Genomic DNA, 24,307 nt, shown 5'->3' with positions numbered 1-24,307 from the left:
CATGTCTGATATTCTGCAATCCTCATCCCTAGTGCTGGTGTGAAATCTAGGTTATCTTATGTATTTAGCAGTGTACTAGCGATTTGGCTACAGTAAGCGCTTTGGGGTCTATGTTTACAGGGCATCCAAACCATATCCCAAAGTGCTCGCACCTTTACAGCTGTCCATATGAAGCCAGTAATAGCAGGATTCCATTCTGGACCATTACTTTGTTATTCATAATTGAGCGGCTCAATAATAGCGAAGGATGTGTGGGAAGCCCAACCCCCCTTTAACCTGCAGAGACATGAACGTTTTTTTGGAAACTCAGGATGTCTTGCCCTGTGAATCAAAGTTGATAATGGAGTGGTTGAAGCCTTCCAGTGTTGAGCGTGGTAGTAAAGAGATATTCTGATTGCCGCTATCCAGCCTAGCCAAAATACATATTGGTCACTCTACCTCTACATATCGAGTTTAATGTCCTTCAGTAACTGAGGTATTTTGTCAGGGATTCACTCTCATAAGGAACAGGGAAGGTTAACTGCCAGGTAGCGAATATCCCTGGAGGTAACTTTGAATTGTGAGTGGTCTTATTAAAATTGGATCTCCATTGGCGTGAGTCCCCAAGGGAGAAGGTTCAAATTTAAAGTGGTTAATTTTACACCCCGAAAGGTCCCCATATTCGGTAATGAGTAGCATCGGTTGGGGTAAAGAGTCATGAGTTGACTCCATGGTAAGAAGAATGTTGTCCGCAAACAACAAGATCTTATGTTCTATTCCTCCAAAAGGGATGCCCTTAACTGCTGAGGTTTGCTGGATCTTCAAAGCCAAGGGTTCTATGGCCAGCTCTCGCAGGAGGGGAGATAAGGGCAGCCCTGTCGGGGGCCTCTTTGTAAATGGACTGTATCAGAGAAGGATCCGTTCACCAGAATTTTAGCTGTGGGCGCCTAATAGGCGGACATGACCATACAGGTGAATATTTCCTAGACCTTACTCTTCAGGGCGGGCAGGGTTCGTTCTGCGTTGTTGACTTGTAGCGTTCAAAGTTGGCCCCTGGGAGTTATTACTGCTTTAAGGTCCGTTTTGGACCCTGTTTGTTTGTGTTTGTCTTTAGCCTGCTTCAGCTCTTTCTCTAGGTTGGAGATGACCAGTTCCCTTTCCCTTTTGGTACAGGCTGCTAGTGCAGTGAAATATCCTCATAATTCTGCTTTAAGAACTCACAGGTATGTGACAGGGGAAGTCTCAGTCATTTGGTTGTTGACCATAAAGTCATCAATTGCAGGGGCTATTTGTGCTCTATTGGCTATATCTTGTAGAAGGTATTTCCCTAGTCTCAATCGTCTGTCAAAGTGACCTGGGGAGTCGGCCTTGAGCTCCAACCAGGTATGACCTTGGTTGCAGACCATTATAGTCCTAATCTTCTTGTCTCTGATTAGGGGCATAGTCTCCCATAACACATATCATGCAAATTCTTGAATAGGACTTGTTCAAGTACAATTTGGAGTCCTTATGTGGGTGCAGTGCCCTCCACGTGTTCACAAATCTCAAGTTTTGAAGGGTGTCTTGCATTTTTCCTGCCATTTCCCTGTTCCCTGTCCGAATTGTCCCAGATCTCAAGTTTTGAAGGGTGTCTTGCATTTTTCCTGCCATTTCCCTGTTCCCTGTCCGAATTGTCCCAGATCTCAAGTTTTGAAGGGTTTTTTGCATTTTTCCTGCCATTTCTCTGTTTCCTGTCCGAATTGTCCCAGATCTATCTGTTGCTTCCTGCATGGCCATGTTAAAATCTCCAGTTTAGGAGTGTTGTTGTTCTTTGAAGTCCTCTAGTTTCTTAAGAACTTTCATCAAAACTCTTTCCTGAGCCTGGTTTGGGTCATACATTATCATCATAGCACCGTGTAGTGTACCTTTAAGCATGACATTATGTCCATTTTGGTAGCTAAGGACCTCAATTACAGTCAGGTTGACGTTTCTTGCCAAAAGGATGACTGTGCCATACATTGTATTCTGTGCACTTGAGTGGAATTGCTGGGGGTAATGCTTAGAGGTGAGTTGTATGAGAGTAGCCCTTTTTCAAATGTGGATCTTGCAGTATGACAATGTCGGCTTTGTATAAGATTAAGAAGTAGTGGATTTTTTTTCCATCTTGAAGGGGATTTAAGTCCCTTTGCATTCATGGATAGGACCTTGAGTGTCGGATAAAGTGATTAACCCATGTCCTGAGTGTTCATCTGGAACGTAGTATGTGACATGTCCGGGAGTGAAACCATATCTCCCTTTCTTCAGCAGCCCCCACCCCCAATTCCTCCAGAACAAGCCAAATAAGACTGTGTTAGACATTGGGTCTCTAGTTGACAAAGGTTTGCACCCTGTCACAGTAGGGGCCACAATCCTAGTCAGTGTAAGTCAGATACAGAACCTAAATTAACCTATGTTCACTGTCTGGCAGCTTGGTATAGAGCAGTCAGGCTTAACTTAAGAGGCAATGTGTAAAGTATTTTTGCAACAGTTAAATTGCAGTAACACAGTGAAAACACCACAAAAGACTCCACATTAGTTTAGAAAGAGAGAATATTTATCTGAGTAAAACAAGAACAAAACAACAACAATCCAATAAGTAAAACTTAAGATATGAGTTTTTAAAGAATAAACTGCAATATAGTGCATAAAAGCCAATAGCGATTAGGGGTTACTTGAGGTCACGCAGGACTGAGGTAAATCCAAAGGTCAGGCAGACCCCGATGGAGGACAGGCCAGCTACAGGACCCACACAGCGCCCACTGAAAAAGTACCTTGGATGGACCAAGCGCCAGCTTCAAAGACCCAATGCATCGTGTTGAGTCCCACATCGTTTTCAAATACCTTACGATGCAGGCAATGCATCTCCGTTGAACCTCGCAGTAGGGTCCTGCATCAAACAGGTGCTTCGTCTTTCTTGAGCCTCGCAGTCAGGTTCCCCTTTGTTGTTGAGACGCGCTAAGATGTCCTCAAAGCTGTGCTGCATCAGCGTCACAAGACCGAGTTGGTTCTGATGAGTGTAAAGTCGGTGCTGCGTCATTTTTTGTGGAAAAACAGCTGCAGAACCCACTTACAAGGCCCAGGACTGGAGTGGCACCTCTTGGCAGGGCAGGATTCACAGTTTGCAGAGTCCAGCAGCTGAAGCAGAGTTGAAAGAAGTATTTGATGGCCTTGAGACTTCAAAACAGAAGTCAAGCCCTTGGAGAAACTTGGGTTCAAGGATATAGAGAGCAGATCCAGTACTTCACTCCCGGGCAAGAAGTAGTAGGCCAACACAGCAAAGCAGGTAGCAAAGTGGAAGTCTCTCCTACAGCCCAGCAATCGGGAGCACAGCAAAGCAGTTAGCAAAGTGGCAGTCCCACCTGCAGAACAGGAGCTCTTCTTCCTGGCAGAATGTCCTAAGATCCAGAAATGATGTGAAATCATGGTGTCAGGGTCCAGTACTTGTACCCAATTTGGCCTTTTAAAGAGATGCTTTGAAGTGTACAAAGCCCTGCCTTTCCTGTCCTGTCCCCAGACTAACTACAGGGGGCTATGCAAGCCTTTGGGTAGGGACAATCACCGCCCCATTCAGGTGCTAGTGTCCCCTCTTCCCTTTCATCCTGCTTCAAGATGACCCATCAACATGCAGATGGCTGCTCAGTCACGCCTACTTTGCCTTTGTATGTGGCTGTCTAGAGGGAATGCAGGAAACCAGCTGTCACCCATCCCAGACGTGTAGTCCAGGGACTGTCAGAAGGCACCAAATGGTTTAAGTAAAAAAATGTAAACTTTCTAAAAGCACGAGATGAAGTGTAATGGAGAAGAACAAAACCGAATCGCGCTGATGCCGGAGACGTGCAGGCACAATATATATAGCGAACATGCCCAAGTTTAAAGAAAACTGAAAGCTTTGGAGTCACATTAATTGAAACAGAAAAACTGTGACGTAGCATTGAAATTTGATGATTGAATACATGTGGTTTTCAACAAGAAATTTCCACAGACTCCTGATGCATGAGGAGATTTGAAGAACTGACCAGGTCCCGGTCCTGAGGAGAATCCCAATCATTACAGTGTTTGAAACACGCTGACCCAGCATCTGGGGGATAAATATTTACACTTAACGGGCAATAGCATGTAGATACATCAGGGTGCCTACTCCAGCATAATGCATTTACGGTTAGTGACCCCCAGTAGCCTACACTGGCAGGACATATTGCATTACCAACCAAATGACATTTCTTTTTTTTATTTTTTTATTTTGCTCTCAAATCATAAAAAACGTTATTGTTCTTGTTTGTCATTATATGAACTCATATTGATTTTGATATCAAAATGTGGTTTGAAATGTACAGTGTGACTGCAAAAGAAATTTGCCCCTTCAGAAAGACGTGAAGAAATGTTCTACATTTTTTTGAGATTATTACTGAAGAAAAGTGAAATGAATTACTGGGGCCATTTAAAAGGAAATGTTTGGTCCTTTATGGCCGATTGTGGATATAGTATTTGGCGCCTGGACATTGTTTTTGTTTATAAATCTTTCTAAAAGTGGCATTTTCAGAACTCCAATTTTAAAACCAACTGCACCATAAGTTGTGTTTTTAAATTGTGAGTCCAAAGACAACAATTTTGAGTTTCCTATCTGGTCCCAAAGGGTAACTACACATATAAAATGTTATAAAGCAGTCCCCATGTTAACTTAGGGGAGAGGAGTTGGCCTAACGGCTAAGGTGCTCGACCTCGGATCTAGGTTCGAGTCTCGGTAACGATGCCAAAACCTCCTGTGATTCTGGGCAAATCACTTAATCTCCCCGTGCCTAAAAATGAAAGTGTGTGTCCTCATGTAAAAAAAACAAAACAAAAAAAAAAACGTAACTTCTGCTATGTAAAGCGCTTTGATACCTGATTCGGTTCGGGTCTAGTTCGCGCTATATAAACTAAAAAAAAAAAACTTCATGTAGAGATAAGTCTTGCGGTAGTGAAAAACGAATTTAGGTATTTTACTACTAGGACAAGTAAAACTTAAAAGTCCATGTCCTACTTTTTAAATGCACTGCACTTGCCCTGTTGGTCTGCCCAGGGTCTACATTTGGGGTAACTTATATGTAAGAAAAAGGAAGACTTGAGGCTGGCAAGTAGGTAACTTGCCAGGACGACATGCAGCTTAAACTGCACAAACACACACAGGCTCTGCAGTGGCAGGCCAGAGCAATGTTTAAAGTGCTGCTTAATTGAATGACACAATCAGTACTGCAGACCCACTAATAGAATGTAATTTACAAGCCCTAGGCGCCAGGGCCGTGCTTTACTGGGGACTCCTAGGTAAATTAAACATGCCAATTGTAGGTAAGCCAATGTCAACATGTTTAGAGTAATAGCACATGCACTTTGGCACTGGTAAGCAGTGGTAAAGTGTCCAGAATCCTAAAGCCAGCAAAAATGAAGTCCGTGAAACACAAGTTCAGAAGGCAAAAAGTCAGGGGAAACCACGCCAAAGATGCCATGCCTAACAGACAGGTAAAAAAACCTTCAAAAACAGCCAACAACCCATTGTGGGTTCATACCACTGACACTGTGTGTACCAGCGAAGTTCCTCCTGGAAACCAATGGTGACTATGTGTAAGATCGGGATGAGCTGGTCCTATCCACCGCCCCACCTATTTCATCGTACAGGCCTGTGTAGTGTGCAGAGGGTTCAGGTGTTCCATTTGTCCTTTCCTGATTTGTCTGTTGCATACCGTCGACATGGTCGCAGAGAGCACCCTCAGTCTTCCCCAGTGATGTCTTGCTTCTCATCTGAGTTTTTGGGTCAATGGTTAGGATCTGTACATAGTAGGTTGAGTCCTTCTTCCACCATTACTGCTTGGCACTGTTTCCTTTCCCATCCATTATAAAGGCCACTCAACACAGAAATGTCCATCGGAATCTGATCTTTGCCTTGTTTAGGGCATCTGTTTACGGTCACAGTTCACATTGTTTTTCCAAGGTGGTTTGTGATAGGTCTTGTAACAGGATCAGCGTTTTTCCACCAAAGTAGATTTTGGGCGTTTTGCGTGCTTCTCGAAAGATGGTCTATTTTTGAGGGTAGAATGATAGTCTGGCCACTATGTCTCATGGGTGGACATTGGCTATATTAAGTCTAGGACCTACAATGTGCACATGTTTGATGTGGACAGTTTATCTTTTTCAGTCGCAAAATCTGGGTAAACGGGAAATTAATCAATGCTTTGAGGTCCATGTCCTCCGCATCTTGCAAAATATTCCAAACTCATATATTGTCCCTTCAGGCTCTATTTTCCAAGTCTTTGCATTTAAGTTGCAGGAATTCGACATGATGTTCCAAGACTTGAATTCTGTTGGTTTGCTACAACTTTCCTGTGACGGGAACCGGAGGACTCCCTCCACCTTCAGGACTCTGTCCCCAATGTGGTCCGTGCCCTTTGAAGGGATGCTATAGCATCATGAAGGTCCTTGTTCAAAGTCTGCAATTCTTCCTTCAAGTCAGACTTCCAATTGTTCCTCCGGTCTTGCAGTCAGGATTTCAGGTCATTGTTCGTAAGGACATTGTCGCTGTTCCTGGAAGCCATGATGCCTTCCGTAGCAGCTCTCACTGGAGTGCGCATGCTGGGAGATTCTTGGGTTTTTCTGGGTCCAATGTGAAAGCAAGTTGGGCCCTCAAGTTTTATGTGTTGTGGGTGGCATTCAATTTTAAACAAAAAGGTGCCTCAGAAACCATAAATTCAGTTTTACTTTATACCACAGAAGTTTTTTATTAATTATCTAGGGGTTACTTTATTTTTTCATCTTTTTTTATATCCTTTTTTACATTCAAGGTTCCTATTATCGACTCTTTGAGCGAACCCTTATTATTTTCTTTGTAGCAAAACAGCAACATCTACAATATTTACGATACTTACATATATAAAGACATTAACATCACAATAGACATTTTTTTCACATAAGTACACATATATCTTTACGGTCAAAATACATTGCAGATACAATCACTTTATAGAAGGAAAATGTTCCTTTGAAAACTCTTATAGTCCTACTTATTTTGATCTGTTATCGGGGCGTTTGTTTTTTGTCCTCAATAAATTCTATTTTAGGTCCTGCGGGGTTCAAAGACTATTTACACATTTCTAGTGTGAGTTTGTCTTTTTCAGCTCGAAATGCCATACTCATGTGGCCAGAATTTGGTTCTTGACCTCCTAGTTTGTGGTTGCCAACGCGTTTCGACCTTCCAAATGGTTGGACCAAGGAATTTATTTACATGAAGGTCTTCATCAGGGCGGGACTGTTTTCGCGAGTAGGCCGTCTAAAACCTTGTATTCCTTTCTCACTTAGGTGCGGTTATTCACCACCTGAACTTGATGCGGTGGAAGCTTCTAGTGACCATGGACACCGTGTCTCTTTAAATGGTTGCCTCCGGTTTCTTGAGTCTTGTTCTTGTCTTCAGTTTATTTGAGATCTTCCGTTCATTCTGGTTTCCAATGCGGCAACTTCTTTACTTAGGAATTGTACTGCTAGTTTTTCCAGGCCGGCGTTTGTATTTTGATTTACTCGCGAGGTGGCATTCAAGTCATCAGTACGTTGTCTAGCTTTCTTGAATTATAGAGCCCTTGGTGTAAGAACGGCTGAAGGGCACAGTGCATCTGAGCACTTTCCACCTTGAGTGTTTCTCTCTCAGTAGGGGCCCAACTACAATAAGTAGAGGGTTCCTCCCAGGGTGGGCAAGTTTGGGGCCCAGGTCACAAGAGCAGCCCCATGTGATGGGGTTGCCCAAGTCCCTGGGGGAATGGTACCTCTCTACTCTCAGGGTTGTCTCCAATGCTCTACTTTGAAGGAACAGTCCCCTGGGCCTGTGTCACAGCAATCTGGGTGTTTCCAATGCTCATATGCTTCCCAGCATTGGGTTTGCCATTAGCACACCTCTGATGATGACATCCCTAGGCCTTCCTAGACCCTTGTCTCCCCTCCCTCCCAACTTGTAGAGGTAAATTACAGAGTGATCTGTTTGGGGAGGAAGGCGGGCCCTTGTGTCATTACGGTGCTTGCAGCCTAGGGCCGTTCCCATGAAGCGGTGGGGTGGGCCTGGGACTCCTCAATCTATTGTTCTCCTTCACCTCCCACAAACACTGCGCCGGGTGCCACAAAGTTGTCAGCATGGCGCTCTGGAAATGTGGACAATAATCTGGGGTAAGAGGTGACGCCAAAGCCGCCCATTCTCTCCTACTGTGAAAGCCTCACTGCTGCAGGCGGCGAAGTGTTGGCATTTAATCGACGGTCATGACGCCTATAATTCTGCTTTCTCCGTGCGGGTCATGCAAGATCTCAGAAAAACTCCCATCCACCATCTTAGCCACTTAGCCACAACCCCTATGTATTTATATTTTCTTTTAAAATAAAATTGTTATAAAATTTGAGACTGGCGAAACACCTAAAATAAGTACCCTAAACTGAATTACAGTAAATGTGTTTTTATCTTGTGAAGTGTCCATATATTTTATTTCAAATAAAATATATGAAAATAAATGTATTTTTATCAAACTTGCTCAGTTTATGTTGGTCACCATGTCCCTTGTCCTGAAGTTCCAATTCAGTGTGTTCTGGGCGTTGCAGTCTTTGTTAACCAACACATTTGATGATAATTTGTAAAGGGATGACCCAGGACTGGATATACAATGCCTGATGTAGATGGGGTGATAGAAAATCTAGCTGTGTCATGTGCAAGTAATGAACAAGTCAAAGTACTGAATTGCAGGGCTACATATATTTAGGACGTGGCCTAACAGAGCAGTCCACCTCAAAGCTAGTGAATTGGGTTCGAGTCTCGGCAGGGACCCTCAACATCCTGTGAGGCTGGGCAAATCACTTAATCTTCCTGTGCCTAACAAAATGAATGTGTCCATCTGTAACACAACTGGTGCTCATGTAAAGTGCTCTGATACCTTTGGGTCAAGTTTGTGCATATGAAACTAAAAGAAATATATAAATATATATATCTGAGAGTACTACATGTATTGTTACTGACACCATAATCATTCTGAAGATGGAGACTAATTACCACATCACAATGAGCATTTCTGCATATACTTCCTCCGGAGACAGAAAATGGATCAGAGGACAGACCTTTATTCCAAATCCTAGCAGAGGGTTGTGCATACAGTAATTTCAGCATTTATGTTGGAAATACCTTATCCTCCTTTAAAAATGACAGATGGTTTGCTAAAACCTCAGCAAGGATTTTTTTGTCTAGGTAGAGTAGATCGTGGATGGTATGAGATTTCACATGACTATTTTAGAAATACCACTTTTAGAAGTGGGCATTTCTCTGTGCTTCTACCGCTTTGTGCTTTGCGCACTGTCTCCAATACACTTTTGGGCTGGTGACAGCTGCACTTTGTGCATTCTCTCCAGACTGCCACAACACAGGAAGGGCCGGGTGTGACCGGGGCTACATCTGCATACTTATAATATTCCTAGGCAGGGAGATGCAGAGGTTGTTCACACTTGCATCTTAATGGGTTGTGTCCTGCCCTCACACAAAGGGCTGATTTACTCTTTACTAACAGTTTGGAGCCAGAGCTGGACTGAAAAGGATCTTTATGCACTTCAGATGGCTCTTTTGAAGTCACTCTTCATCAAAGGCATTTTAGGCTATAAATACTGGGGCTCTGACCCCATATATTCAGACACCTTTCGAATCTATAACCAGACATTGCAGGCTGTACATCTGTTCATTGCCAGAAGGAACTGCTGTGCTGCCAGGTGGGACTGCCACTCTGCTGACTGCTCTGCTATGTTGGCCTGCTGCTTGTGAGCTGCAGGAGGTACTGCCACTTTGTGACCTGCCTTGCTCTGCTGCCTGCTACATCTGTGCTGTGCCTGCTATGTAGTCTCAAAGGGCTTTTTGGCTTGCCCCCTGTTTTGAAATCTCAGGGCCATCAAAGATTTTGCTTCATCACTGCTGCCATGGGACTCAGTCATTCATGACTACGGCAGCAGTGCATTCTAACTTTTGCCAAAATCAGTGCATTATGAGCGCATCAATTCGCCCAAGTTGGCAAAGGCCATTGCGTGTGGAGAGCTTTGTGTCTTTGCAGCGTATGTTGAACGCTTTGTACTTTCTCCATTGCCAGTGCATGCTGAGCGCTTTTCTACTTTGTTAGATCAACACTTGTGGAGTACTTATGTGTCTCACCCCGACAACGAATCTGCAGCGTCGAGGGAAGCCCTGCCTTGAGAAGCCAGGGGGTTATCTAGCCATACAAGAACTCTTCCGACATCAGCCGTGGGCCGGACAACCGGACAGCGTGGCTTCTCAAGAAACTATCCAGGCCAGGTACTATCACTGATGGAGCAGTACAGATGAGGCCCTGCGTGCCAGCTCTGGGTCACCTTGCAGTTATTACTCAGCTGTGTGTGATCGTGCCTGGCTAGACCCCACGTGGAAACTCTGGTCTGCCCTTTATTTGCTCAGCTGTGTTGGTACTCGCTGATCGGTTGAAGATCGCACCAAACCTCAGAATCTTGAGTACTCTTTCAGCACTCCCCAGTGGGAAATTACCATAACTCCCTTACAGGGAGCACCCACAGCCTAATTTTTTAACTGAATATTTACCATAAAGAGCCTGGTAGAAGTGAAGGTGTTTTTGAGGCTACTGTGTAATTTTCCCTGCAATTAATGTGTTCTATAAAGTTGATGATGACTTAAAAAATACTTATCATATGTTTGTCATTTTTGTTCTTGTTTTGTTCAGAATATATTAACTATTTCAAAGCCCGTGTAGATTCATTTTGTGGGGGGGTGTTCATTGTGTTACTGTGTATGTGTGTGTGTGTGTGTGTGTGTTTTGCACAAATACATTGTTCATTGTGTTACTGTGTGTGTGTGTGTGTGTGTGTGTGTGTGTGTGTGTGTGTGTTGCACAATTACATTGTTCATTGTGTTACTGTGTGTGGGTGTGTGTGTTGCACAAATACATTGTTCATTGTGTTACTGTGTGTGGGTGTGTGTGTTGCACAAATACATTGTTCATTGTGTTACTGTGTGTGGGTGTTGCACAAATACATTGCACATTGCCTCTGTGGATAAGCCTGCCTGCTCTGCACCAAGCTACCAGAGGGTGAGCACAGGTTATCTTTGGTGTGTTTCTAGCTTAGGTTAATAAATTGAGAGAGGACCCCACACGTTCCGGGGAACAGGGTACCAAGTGACAATGTAAAGTCAAAGAGAAAAATCCCCGGAGGAGTATATGTATTAAGATCCCTAAGCACAAATCAACAGTATGGATAACTCCATATCAGTACTGAACACTCTGGTCACGGACTAGTATGTGATGTTCACAATTTTTTATTGATTAAAATATGCATCATAGTTAAAATTTCAGTACAAATACAATTATACTGAAAACATTCAATAAAAGAACACACCTTAAAAAATGGCGAAAATTACAAAATTATACAATTAAAAAACAATCGAATCTGTTCAGATTCCACTGAGCAACACAATACATACACAGATACACAATTTCTAAATTATCAGCATACTTTCATAAAATGGAAACGAATCAACAAAGGACAAGAAGAACCCCTCTAAACACAGAAAATAAGCAATGTAATCGTAAATAAAAAATGATTCAACAGCCTATCCAATAGTATGCTAGACGTCCTGGTATTGCAATATGCAAGATATCCGGGATTCTAGTGGCTTGAATTCATACGGAAATACAAAAGGCGTCGACGCGTTTCGGTGTATCAGCACATGGATATCGCTACACCTTCATCAGGACGGTATCGATAGAATCATCTGATTCAGTGGAAGGAGATCAAGGCTGTATAAGACAGAATTATATCAGTCAATATCAGGAGCCCTCCCTCTTGGTGAGGCAGTCTTTACACAACATACCCTTTGATGGATGGTGGCATTAAGTTAAGAATTCTATCTACAAATCTACATGATCTATACTTTTAAATACATTCGTTGTGATGATAATCCTCGGTGCCAATGGCACCATCTTGTTACACAGGTCTATATATCCAACTCCACATTCAATACATGTCACATAGCATGAGTTTAGATAACGTCCCTATGTGGCATTACATTATAGTCAATGACCAGTGCTTTTGTTTTAGATTTAACACACTTTTAGGGACTACTGACCTTGGTTTGAACAATTAGAAAACGGGCTTGGTGTTGGTCAGTCTTCACACAACTCCAAGGACACAGTGGGGACCGTTTTATTTTCAGATAATTCAAATCTATTGATAGAGATTTATGTGTATATTAGTGACTATTATTCATATCCTAATTAGGGGACAAGTTTAGTCTGAGTAAGAGATCAACCATTACCGTTTTATCAGATGGTGCAGATTTATATTCTTGTATTCCTGTCTATCTCTTCATTAGAGCTGGAATCATACGTTGGGATTTATGTTCTCCCTTTATTTCGTGTGGTGTTCCCTGTTAGAATAGTTAGGGGTTAGCTTTTAATATGCTACACGCAAAGGTGTCAAAATGTGGCATCCTCTCATGTTTTAGGTCCCATACATACCTTTAGTTCAAGGGGGAGTCACTTTCCCCGTGGTTCACCTTGTGTATCAGCCTCTTCATATGTCGCTTGATAACGATCAGGTGGGCATACACTTCTATCTGTGTGGGAAATGGATCACACTGTTTTAGGGCTTATCCACCGGTATTCTGGATCTCCTGGCTACTTCTACACCCACTCTTCTATTACCATTTGCTGCCTAGTTTCTACGAAGCGCTATTTTGGTAAAAAACCCCACTTAGATCATTATTCGTGTATATATTTAACGCACTGAGGGAATGTTGATATACATGCGTTCCCTTATTATAGCTCATAGATAAACCCCTATTTTTGCTAATTTCCCTGTTTGGCTGCTGACCATTGTTCTATGCTTCTATGCCGTGCCGCCCCTGATTCCTTGCCTCTTTGACAGTTCTTTTAAAATGTCTGCAGGATTACTCCATATCTCCCCTCTTCTTAAGCATGTGCTCGCTATGGGAGTCTGGAAATGGTGCTGTTTACAGAGAGAATGTCTCTAAATATCATTTATCTACACACCCAGTCGGGTGTTGTCCCATTGTCAGGACACGACTAGGTGGTGCGGATCTATAATCTATGACCACTCCAGCCTTTAGTCACGCCGGAGCCAAGGTCTGTTTAGCTGGTTTGTACCGCTCCCCCAGTAGTAGCATAATGCTAAAGTAGTCCGACACTGGTAAGCCTATGGACTCTCGGGTTTCCGCCGTAGCTGCATGCCCTTTGCTCCCGCTTACCTTTTGTGATTTAAATGCGGCGCTTCCCACGGGTACGGCCTCTCGTTCTCTCCTGTCAGTTGCAACTGGCTTATTCCCTGTTTTATATACCCCTCTTTTATGCCAATTAGCTACAGCTGCGGGGAATATTTTCTCTATTCCCTTCTTACGCATGCGCAGACAATGGTTTCGGGGACGAGGAAATGGTGGCCATTTTGGAAAGGGATAATATATTTACATCTTCGCTATTTGTTCTGAAAAGGGTCCCTACTATTATTCCATCAGTGATCAATCTCAAACTCACACATATTTTTAGTTATGTCTCCCGGCTCTTTAATGACCATTGGTCCATGATTTGTTCTGCTTGCTCGACATTCATGTGGAACCTTATTTGCGGAGTTCGAGGATAGGGGCCATTTTAGAGCAGGAAGGTTAGCCTTACATGCTGTCTATTTTGAAGGGATAGAAGATCCCAAATGTTAATCTATTACAGTTTTTCTTTAGTTTTTAATTTTTATTTTCAGCTCCTGTGTTTTTTTTTATTAAATCCTTCTCTCAAAGATTCGATATTTTATAGGCCAGTCTACATCGCATTTTTACGTTTTTGTCCGGGGGGGTACATCGCGCAAAATGCGGCGGCCATTTCTAAAGGGGCTTATATACTGATGCTTGTGTAGTTTTCATTGTTCTTCCTCTCTTTATTCGAGGACAGATGGGCTGTGCGGGAGAGTTTCTAGATCAGTGAATCCCATTCCTCTCTAGTATTTAGCCCATTTTTCATGGTGTTAAATTTCATGATGTACCATTGCTCCTGTTGCTTGCGTCTTTTGGTACTGTTACCCATCCTAGTCTGTTCTTTTATTTTTTCTAGTATCACCCATTTGATTTCATTATCCTTGTGGTTTTTGTCTTTCCAGTGCTCGACTAGTGGGGCATTTTCCCTATGTAGTCTGATTGCTGACTTATGCTCCCCTATTCTGATCCTAAGTTCTCTCCCTGTCTCCCCTATGTAGCCTAGGCCACATGGGCATAGGATCAGGTATACCAAGTTCTTGCTTCTGCAGTTATTAAGCGTGTTGATCTTATGTTTAATATTGTTCAGGCATACTTCTTTGGTTACTAGACATAAATCACAGATGCTACAGGTTCCACATTTGTGGTTGCCTGTCGCCTTAGTACCCATCAACGTTTTTTGTCCTTCCACGACATCCTCTCTATATGTGTGTACCAGAGTTGACCTCAGATTTTTGTTCTTTCTATACGCGTAGAGGGGCCGTGGTAGTTTAGTTTCACTCCCTTCGTTGAGAATTTTCCAGTTGTGATTAATGACATTTTTTATTTGATTGGCAATAGAAGAAAATTGGCTGACCATGACAATTTTGTCCAGAGTTTGGTTCTTCTCCTTTTTCTCTAAAAGACTATCTCTATTGTAGAACCGTGCTCTTTTTAGTGAATGGCTGATCATTTTTTTTGGATATCCCCTCTCGATGAACTTCTGTTTCGTATTTTCTGCATGTCTGTAGAAATCATCCAGGGTGGTACAATTCCTTCTCAGTCGGAGAAATTCTCCGAAGGGGATGCTATCTTTTTGGCTTTTTGGATGGTAACTGTTATAGTGTAGAACAGTGTTACGGTCACTTTCTTTTTTGTACAGTTCTACACCCAGTTGGTTATTCTCTGCCTTGATGGTAATGTCGAGAAAGTCCACCATTCTATTGCTGTATTTGCCCGTGAATTTTAGGTTGGCATCCCCCAGGTTGATCCACACCAGAAATTCTTCTAATAACTTGACGGGACCTGACCAGATGAAAAAAACATCATCTATGAACCGAGTCCAATTTCTGATATTCTCATAAAAAGGACTGATTTCATTGTATACATGTTTGTCTTCGAACATGCTCACATAGATGCATGCCAGGCTCGGCGCGCAGGTTGCGCCCATGCTGGTCCCTTTGCGTTGAAGGTAAAGGTCTTTTTTGAAAAGGAATACATTGTTTAGAAGGACCAGTGATACACATTCGACTATGAATTCTTTGTTCGCGCCCATAATTTCTGTTTCTTCTAGTAGTGTCCTGACTACATTTATAGTGTCCCTTTGTGGTATATTGGTGTAGAGGGCCTCTACATCGAGGGTCACCATGTATTCCCTATCTCCCCTGAAGTCTAGGCCCTCCACTTTTGTGATCATATCAGAAGTATCTCTGATGTACGATTTCTGCTGCTGTACTAGGGGTTTCAAAAACTTGTCAGCATATATGCTCAAAGGCTCTAACAGGGAATCGATAGAAGCCACTATCGGTCTCATGGGAGGGTTCTCCAGACTCTTGTGGACTTTAGGCAGTCCGTAGAAGGCCGGTGTTTTGGGGTTCTCATTGTTGAGGAATTTGAATTCCTCCTCTGTAATCCTTCCATTGGAGACTGCATTGGCTAGAAAGGATGCTACTTCCTGTTTTAGAGATTCAAGTCTCAAATGAGATACCCTGGTATAATGTTCCGGATTCGAAAGGAGTAGCAGGGCCCTTTGCCCACTGTGGGGACAAAACTAAAACCCATTCTTAGAACTTCTTCTTCTGTTTTTGTGAGCACTCTACTAGAGAGATTTATGATGGGAGTCGTCCCTACTTCCAATATACTTTGTTCCTCGTTCTTTTGTATTCTTGAGGTGCTTGGTTGCTCTGGTATTCTTGGTCTTGGTCTCTCATTAATAAATTCCAACTAGAAAAAGATTTAAGATCGTTCTTTAGAAAGATTAGATTACGTAGATTCTTTGAGGACAGACCCTTGAGGGACCCCCCCACTGACTCAGGCCTAAGGGCCAAATCAAATTTTACACCTAGTCTGGGTATGGTCGACAAAAATATCGACCTTTTTGAAAGTATGGTCAAATTGGAAGTAGGTAAAATTGTGGAAAAGAAACACTGTGTACAACACAATATCTCCAAAAATCAAAGAATGGCATTAGATTCCCTGTCGGCAGACACCCATATAACGATAAAGCCTGCGGACAAGGGAGGGGGTGTTGTAGTCTTTGACACAACCGATTATGAACAAAGGGCCCTGCTACTCCTTTCGAATCCGGAACATTATACCAGGGTATCTCATTTGAGACTTGAATCTCTAAAACAGGAAGTAGCATCCTTTCTAGCCAATGCAGTCTCCAATGGAAGGATTACAGAGGAGGAATTCAAATTCCTCAACAATGAGAACCCCAAAACACCGGCCTTCTACGGACTGCCTAAAGTCCACAAGAGTCTGGAGAACCCTCCCATGAGACCGATAGTGGCTTCTATCGATTCCCTGTTAGAGCCTTTGAGCATATATGCTGACAAGTTTTTGAAACCCCTAGTACAGCAGCAGAAATCGTACATCAGAGATACTTCTGATATGATCACAAAAGTGGAGGGCCTAGACTTCAGGGGAGATAGGGAATACATGGTGACCCTCGATGTAGAGGCCCTCTACACCAATATACCACAAAGGGACACTATAAATGTAGTCAGGACACTACTAGAAGAAACAGAAATTATGGGCGCGAACAAAGAATTCATAGTCGAATGTGTATCACTGGTCCTTCTAAACAATGTATTCCTTTTCAAAAAAGACCTTTACCTTCAACGCAAAGGGACCAGCATGGGCGCAACCTGCGCGCCGAGCCTGGCATGCATCTATGTGAGCATGTTCGAAGACAAACATGTATACAATGAAATCAGTCCTTTTTATGAGAATATCAGAAATTGGACTCGGTTCATAGATGATGTTTTTTTCATCTGGTCAGGTCCCGTCAAGTTATTAGAAGAATTTCTGGTGTGGATCAACCTGGGGGATGCCAACCTAAAATTCATGGGCAAATACAGCAATAGAAGGGTGGACTTTCTCGACATTACCATCAAGGCAGAGAATAACCAACTGGGTGTAGAACTGTACAAAAAAGAAAGTGACCGTAACACTGTTCTACACTATAACAGTTACCATCCAAAAAGCCAAAAAGATAGCATCCCCTTCGGAGAATTTCTCCGACTGAGAAGGAATTGTACCACCCTGGATGATTTCTACAGACATGCAGAAAATACGAAACAGAAGTTCATCGAGAGGGGATATCCAAAAAAAATGATCAGCCATTCACTAAAAAGAGCACGGTTCTACAATAGAGATAGTCTTTTAGAGAAAAAGGAGAAGAACCAAACTCTGGACAAAATTGTCATGGTCAGCCAATTTTCTTCTATTGCCAATCAAATAAAAAATGTCATTAATCACAACTGGAAAATTCTCAACGAAGGGAGTGAAACTAAACTACCACGGCCCCTCTACGCGTATAGAAAGAACAAAAATCTGAGGTCAACTCTGGTACACACATATAGAGAGGATGTCGTGGAAGGACAAAAAACGTTGATGGGTACTAAGGCGACAGGCAACCACAAATGTGGAACCTGTAGCATCTGTGATTTATGTCTAGTAACCAAAGAAGTATGCCTGAACAATATTAAACATAAGATCAACACGCTTAATAACTGCAGAAGCAAGAACTTGGTATACCTGATCCTATGCCCATGTGGCCTAGGCTACATAGGGGAGACAGGGAGAGAACTTAGGATCAGAATAGGGGAGCATAAGTCAGCAATCAGACTACATAGGGAAAATGCCCCACTAGTCGAGCACTGGAAAGACAAAAACCACAAGGATAATGAAATCAAATGGGTGATACTAGAAAAAATAAAAGAACAGACTAGGATGGGTAACAGTACCAAAAGACGCAAGCAACAGGAGCAATGGTACATCATGAAATTTAACACCATGAAAAATGGGCTAAATACTAGAGAGGAATGGGATTCACTGATCTAGAAACTCTCCCGCACAGCCCATCTGTCCTCGAATAAAGAGAGGAAGAACAATGAAAACTACACAAGCATCAGTATATAAGCCCCTTTAGAAATGGCCGCCGCATTTTGCGCGATGTACCCCCCCGGACAAAAACGTAAAAATGCGATGTAGACTGGCCTATAAAATATCGAATCTTTGAGAGAAGGATTTAAAAAAAAAAAACACAGGAGCTGAAAATAAAAATTAAAAACTAAAGAAAAACTGTAATAGATTAACATTTGGGATCTTCTATCCCTTCAAAATAGACAGCATGTAAGGCTAACCTTCCTGCTCTAAAATGGCCCCTATCCTCGAACTCCGCAAATAAGGTTCCACATGAATGTCGAGCAAGCAGAACAAATCATGGACCAATGGTCATTAAAGAGCCGGGAGACATAACTAAAAATATGTGTGAGTTTGAGATTGATCACTGATGGAATAATAGTAGGGACCCTTTTCAGAACAAATAGCGAAGATGTAAATATATTATCCCTTTCCAAAATGGCCACCATTTCCTCGTCCCCGAAACCATTGTCTGCGCATGCGTAAGAAGGGAATAGAGAAAATATTCCCCGCAGCTGTAGCTAATTGGCATAAAAGAGGGGTATATAAAACAGGGAATAAGCCAGTTGCAACTGACAGGAGAGAACGAGAGGCCGTACCCGTGGGAAGCGCCGCATTTAAATCACAAAAGGTAAGCGGGAGCAGAGGGCATGCAGCTACGGCGGAAACCCGAGAGTCCATAGGCTTACCAGTGTCGGACTACTTTAGCATTATGTTACTACTGGGGGAGCGGTACAAACCAGCTAAACAGACCTTGGCTCCGGCGTGACTAAAGGCTGGAGTGGTCATAGATTATAGATCCGCACCACCTAGTCGTGTCCTGACAATGGGACAACACCCGACTGGGTGTGTAGATAAATGATATTTAGAGACATTCTCTCTGTAAACAGCACCATTTCCAGACTCCCATAGCGAGCACATGCTTAAGAAGAGGGGAGATATGGAGTAATCCTGCAGACATTTTAAAAGAACTGTCAAAGAGGCAAGGAATCAGGGGCGGCACGGCATAGAAGCATAGAACAATGGTCAGCAGCCAAACAGGGAAATTAGCAAAAATAGGGGTTTATCTATGAGCTATAATAAGGGAACGCATGTATATCAACATTCCCTCAGTGCGTTAAATATATACACGAATAATGATCTAAGTGGGGTTTTTTACCAAAATAGCGCTTCGTAGAAACTAGGCAGCAAATGGTAATAGAAGAGTGGGTGTAGAAGTAGCCAGGAGATCCAGAATACCGGTGGATAAGCCCTAAAACAGTGTGATCCATTTCCCACACAGATAGAAGTGTATGCCCACCTGATCGTTATCAAGCGACATATGAAGAGGCTGATACACAAGGTGAACCACGGGGAAAGTGACTCCCCCTTGAACTAAAGGTATGTATGGGACCTAAAACATGAGAGGATGCCACATTTTGACACCTTTGCATGTAGCATATTAAAAGCTAACCCCTAACTATTCTAACAGGGAACACCACACGAAATAAAGGGAGAACATAAATCCCAACGTATGATTCCAGCTCTAATGAAGAGATAGACAGGAATACAAGAATATAAATCTGCACCATCTGATAAAACGGTAATGGTTGATCTCTTACTCAGACTAAACTTGTCCCCTAATTAGGATATGAATAATAGTCACTAATATACACATAAATCTCTATCAATAGATTTGAATTATCTGAAAATAAAACGGTCCCCACTGTGTCCTTGGAGTTGTGTGAAGACTGACCAACACCAAGCCCGTTTTCTAATTGTTCAAACCAAGGTCAGTAGTCCCTAAAAGTGTGTTAAATCTAAAACAAAAGCACTGGTCATTGACTATAATGTAATGCCACATAGGGACGTTATCTAAACTCATGCTATGTGACATGTATTGAATGTGGAGTTGGATATATAGACCTGTGTAACAAGATGGTGCCATTGGCACCGAGGATTATCATCACAACGAATGTATTTAAAAGTATAGATCATGTAGATTTGTAGATAGAATTCTTAACTTAATGCCACCATCCATCAAAGGGTATGTTGTGTAAAGATTGCCTCACCAAGAGGGAGGGCTCCTGATATTGACTGATATAATTCTGTCTTATACAGCCTTGATCTCCTTCCACTGAATCAGATGATTCTATCGATACCGTCCTGATGAAGGTGTAGCGATATCCATGTGCTGATACACCGAAACGCGTCGACACCTTTTGTATTTCCGTATGAATTCAAGCCACTAGAATCCCGGATATCTTGCATATTGCAATACCAGGACGTCTAGCATACTATTGGATAGGCTGTTGAATCATTTTTTATTTACGATTACATTGCTTATTTTCTGTGTTTAGAGGGGTTCTTCTTGTCCTTTGTTGATTCGTTTCCATTTTATGAAAGTATGCTGATAATTTAGAAATTGTGTATCTGTGTATGTATTGTGTTGCTCAGTGGAATCTGAACAGATTCAATTGTTTTTTAATTATTGTATAATTTTGTAATTTTCGCCATTTTTTAAGGTGTGTTCTTTTATTGAATGTTTTCAGTATAATTGTATTTGTACTGAAATTTTAACTATGATGCATATTTTAATCAATAAAAAATTGTGAACATCACATACTAGTCCGTGACCAGAGTGTTCAGTACTGATATGGAGTTATCCATACTGTTGATTTGTGCTTAGGGATCTTAATACATATACTCCTCCGGGGATTTTTCTCTTTGACTTTACAGTGTTTCTAGCTTACCCTGACTAGCGTGGTTTATTCTGCCTGGCTTGGATGCATATCTTACCCTAACAGAAACCCCATTTCTAACATGGTGAAATCAGATTTTTGATAATTTTATCAGAACAATAACTTTGGAAAAATGCAATTTAGACTGCCTGAACCCAGTTCTGCCACGGATCACACCTCCAGAGCTGGAATACACATAATCTGCTGGGAGACTTAACAACTCTTGCTCTGAGACCAGTAAAGGCAAATGGGTGTTACCTCTAACCACGTAGAAGGGATCCGCTTTCTGGCAGTGGTTAATTTTATAGTAAGGCAAGTGCTGCAATAGGAGGTGGGGGCTGCCAGAAAATTGTTACCACTATATAGTAGAATGTCTCCAATTACTGGCCAGGGCACACTATATTTCTGAACTCCCACCACCTTGAGGTACCAGAATCGATTCCTAATCACGTAGTATTGATAATCGATATGTTAGGATTAGCATGGTGTCTCTAAACTCACACTGTAGACATGCATAATTAGCATTTACGGTATTTACTTTCACTTAGCTTCATGCCACGTTACGCTATATGAATACCATACTATGGCCTTCTTTAATATCGTACATGCACAGGCCTTATTCTCCCTTAGCTCTAAAGGCCCTGCTCCTGGGAAAGAAACCAACTGTTGCAGAAACTGCTGTTTCAGCTCGGTAGGCTCGGCAAGGTCGTAGTTAGCCGAGGAAGGGCCGATAAGCACATTCCGGGAGGGGTGCAGGGTGGTTTGTCTCTGAGAAGACAGAAGGGAGTCACCCGTCTGACCTTGCTGCCTGAGCGAAATCAGGAGCTCTTTGTGTGCCTTATATGGGTTTTCCTATTACTGTACTAGCTTGTACCAATTTGTATTTTTCCATGTTAGGCCATGCCGGTGCCAACGCAATTGTATATATGTGATGTGCTGACAATGTGCCAGCAGTCTTCTTGGCGGACCTTTTGGGTGAGGTCGCAAGGAGCTCCTCTGGCAGAGTTTTGTGTTTGTCTAATAAACGCTTGAACCTTCTACACTGCCGACCGACTGCTTATTGGTAATGCAAGGGGATTTGGTAATGTAATGATTATTGTTGGGAGGGGATCATATAATTTTCGGTACTTCAGTTGGCGACTCCGCCGGGACTCCGCGTTGGGGTCGTCCCTGTGTAGCCACAGGCGACATCGAAAGGGGTCCTCTTGATCGGGAGAGTTGCAGACCAGACGCATAAGAAATTGGGGTTTTGCTCTGCCCTCCCGGTCCGGAGGGCTTCAGCTGCTAGTAACCCCACGCCGGAGTCCTTCGGGTGCAACCCGAGAACCTGCAGCGCTGATACTGGGCAAACGTCGGCAGTGAAGAACGTTCCGGCAAACCTGCGTGCACCAGGTGAGTGTTGTGTCTCGTTATATGTTGAATTGCATATGCAGATTTAAATAACGGGATTTAAGCATTTGGTGGCCCATGGTCACGGAGAAACTCTGACTTTGCATTAGTTGTCACAGAGAGGATTTGGTCGGAGGTTCGACGGGGGCAGTGTGGAACTGCACGTGCGAACGCTCTGGGTACACTAAAGATAAGGATTATACGCCTAGGGGAACTGCGGTTCCTGCTCGGCCGGACTGTTCTCGGGAAAGCCGATGGTTGAGATTGGGTAGCACCCGGACAAATCTGGAGCGGCGCTGAAACGCGGGCTTAGCCAGAACAGTTCGGGAGGTGAACCATGAATGCTGTCGGATGGCCTGTAGACCGGTCTGTGGTTTAAAACCTGTGTAACTATCTTTAGGCAGTCTGAGGACGAGACTGTTGTTGGTTGTGTTTTTTGCAGCCTTTTGAATAAATTAGCAGAAGAGTTCTCCTCAAGTGGGAGCCGACGGGCTCCACTTTTTCGATTGCAATTGCTGGAACTTATGTGTCACGTTTTACGTTTGTCTGATGTATAAGGAAAATACGGATGTAAGGATGATGGGTGTCATGGCCATGAGAATGAGAGCGCAAAGATAACGTGATATTTAATTTTGTTGAATTTGTACTAACGGAGAAATTCCTTTTCAGCTAGAAACGAGATACTACGATATGCCGTGCCTTAGCAAATTGTGTTTTGGTTGTGTCCATAGTGAGGAAGGGAGGTTAGACGAGAGTCAGCCGAACCCCCCAGAGGGGACACCTAGCCACTTTATGTATTGTAAGCATGGTATTGGCCCCCTCATTTTTAACTCTCTGTGGCATAAATACACCAAGGACAATATAGAATTACAGTGGCCAAAAACAGGGTCTTTCGATGAACAAAAACTGGCATATTTACAAGAACGTCTTTTTATTAAACGCAGCCGGCAGTCGATGTTCGACACCCTTAACAAATGGCAGAAAGAAGCAAAGAGACGACGCATTCGATCTGAAAAATTAATGAAGATAGAGCAGGGACAGACTATTACCCAGAAGGCTATCGCATATGATAAAAATAAGGTAGAACAAAATATTGAAATTGCAGACAGGCGGTTTAAACTTCAGGTAGACCAATGTTATGTAGCCAGAGAAGGGGCGGAAGATGAGATTGAGGAATTGTTAAATGCAAGGCCTCCCCCACCATATGCCCCGGAGCGTATATACCCTGCAATACCTGTCCAGCCAGAGATTAGACAACGGGCATCTGCGCCCGAGGAACGGGGCTCCGTTACCAATGAACAAAATAACGATGTTTCCTCTCCTCAAGGTGGGGCCTTGGCTACGCTTGTCCCCGAGTCTACACAACTGATCACTTCCCCTCAGACGCACTTGAGTCTCCCTATGCCGGAGATATCCTCCCCCCGAGTTTGTATTACACCCAGAGGGTTTGACCCGACCCCGAGGGGAGCTGTAGGGGGCCTAGATAGCAAGCGATTGTTCACTAGAGCATCTGTAGAATATGGCGAAAAAGAAGCATTAGGAGACCAGGCTATCAAGTGGGTACGGAATGAAGTATATACCCTGATTGACATATGGAGTACTGTGAAGGATCTAGAGCCGGTCATGCAACAACATGTGCTATACGAGATGTCCAATTCGCTCATTGGATCTTGGGAAATAAACTTTAGGGACGGGACAGCCCCCCAGATTCTGTATACTATCAGAGATTGGGCCCATAAATTTAGCCTAACACCGGAAGAGGTATTTAAGAATGTAGACACTTTGGTGCAATATCGCGACAGATTATTCTTTAAAAGTCCACAGTGGACTACGCAACACCCTATGCGAGAAGTACACCCAATCTATCATCCCGAAATCCCCGAACAACGAGATGGTAATCAGGCGATCATACGACAAGGGGTGGCGGCTCGGTTCCAGGAACAGTGGGTTTATACCCCATGGAAAAGAAGTGAAGTACTGGCGTTGAAATCTCAGCTGCCAGATCCCCGGAAGAATC

At 43.0% G+C, this 24,307-nt stretch overlaps 1 protein-coding gene across 7 annotated transcripts in view; it reads left to right on the top strand.

Moving 5' to 3' along the window:
* Nucleotides 1-24,307, top strand: part of MICU3 (mitochondrial calcium uptake 3) — a 599,595-nt gene that overhangs the window by 37,248 nt on the left and 538,040 nt on the right. The window lies entirely within an intron of this gene.

This window comes from Lissotriton helveticus, chromosome 2_2 (assembly GCF_964261635.1).
Source record: "Lissotriton helveticus chromosome 2_2, aLisHel1.1, whole genome shotgun sequence".
In the NCBI taxonomy this organism is placed as follows: domain Eukaryota; kingdom Metazoa; phylum Chordata; class Amphibia; order Caudata; family Salamandridae; genus Lissotriton; species Lissotriton helveticus.
Note: the sequence above shows the minus strand (reverse complement) of the source record. Positions and strands in the feature narration are given on the sequence as shown.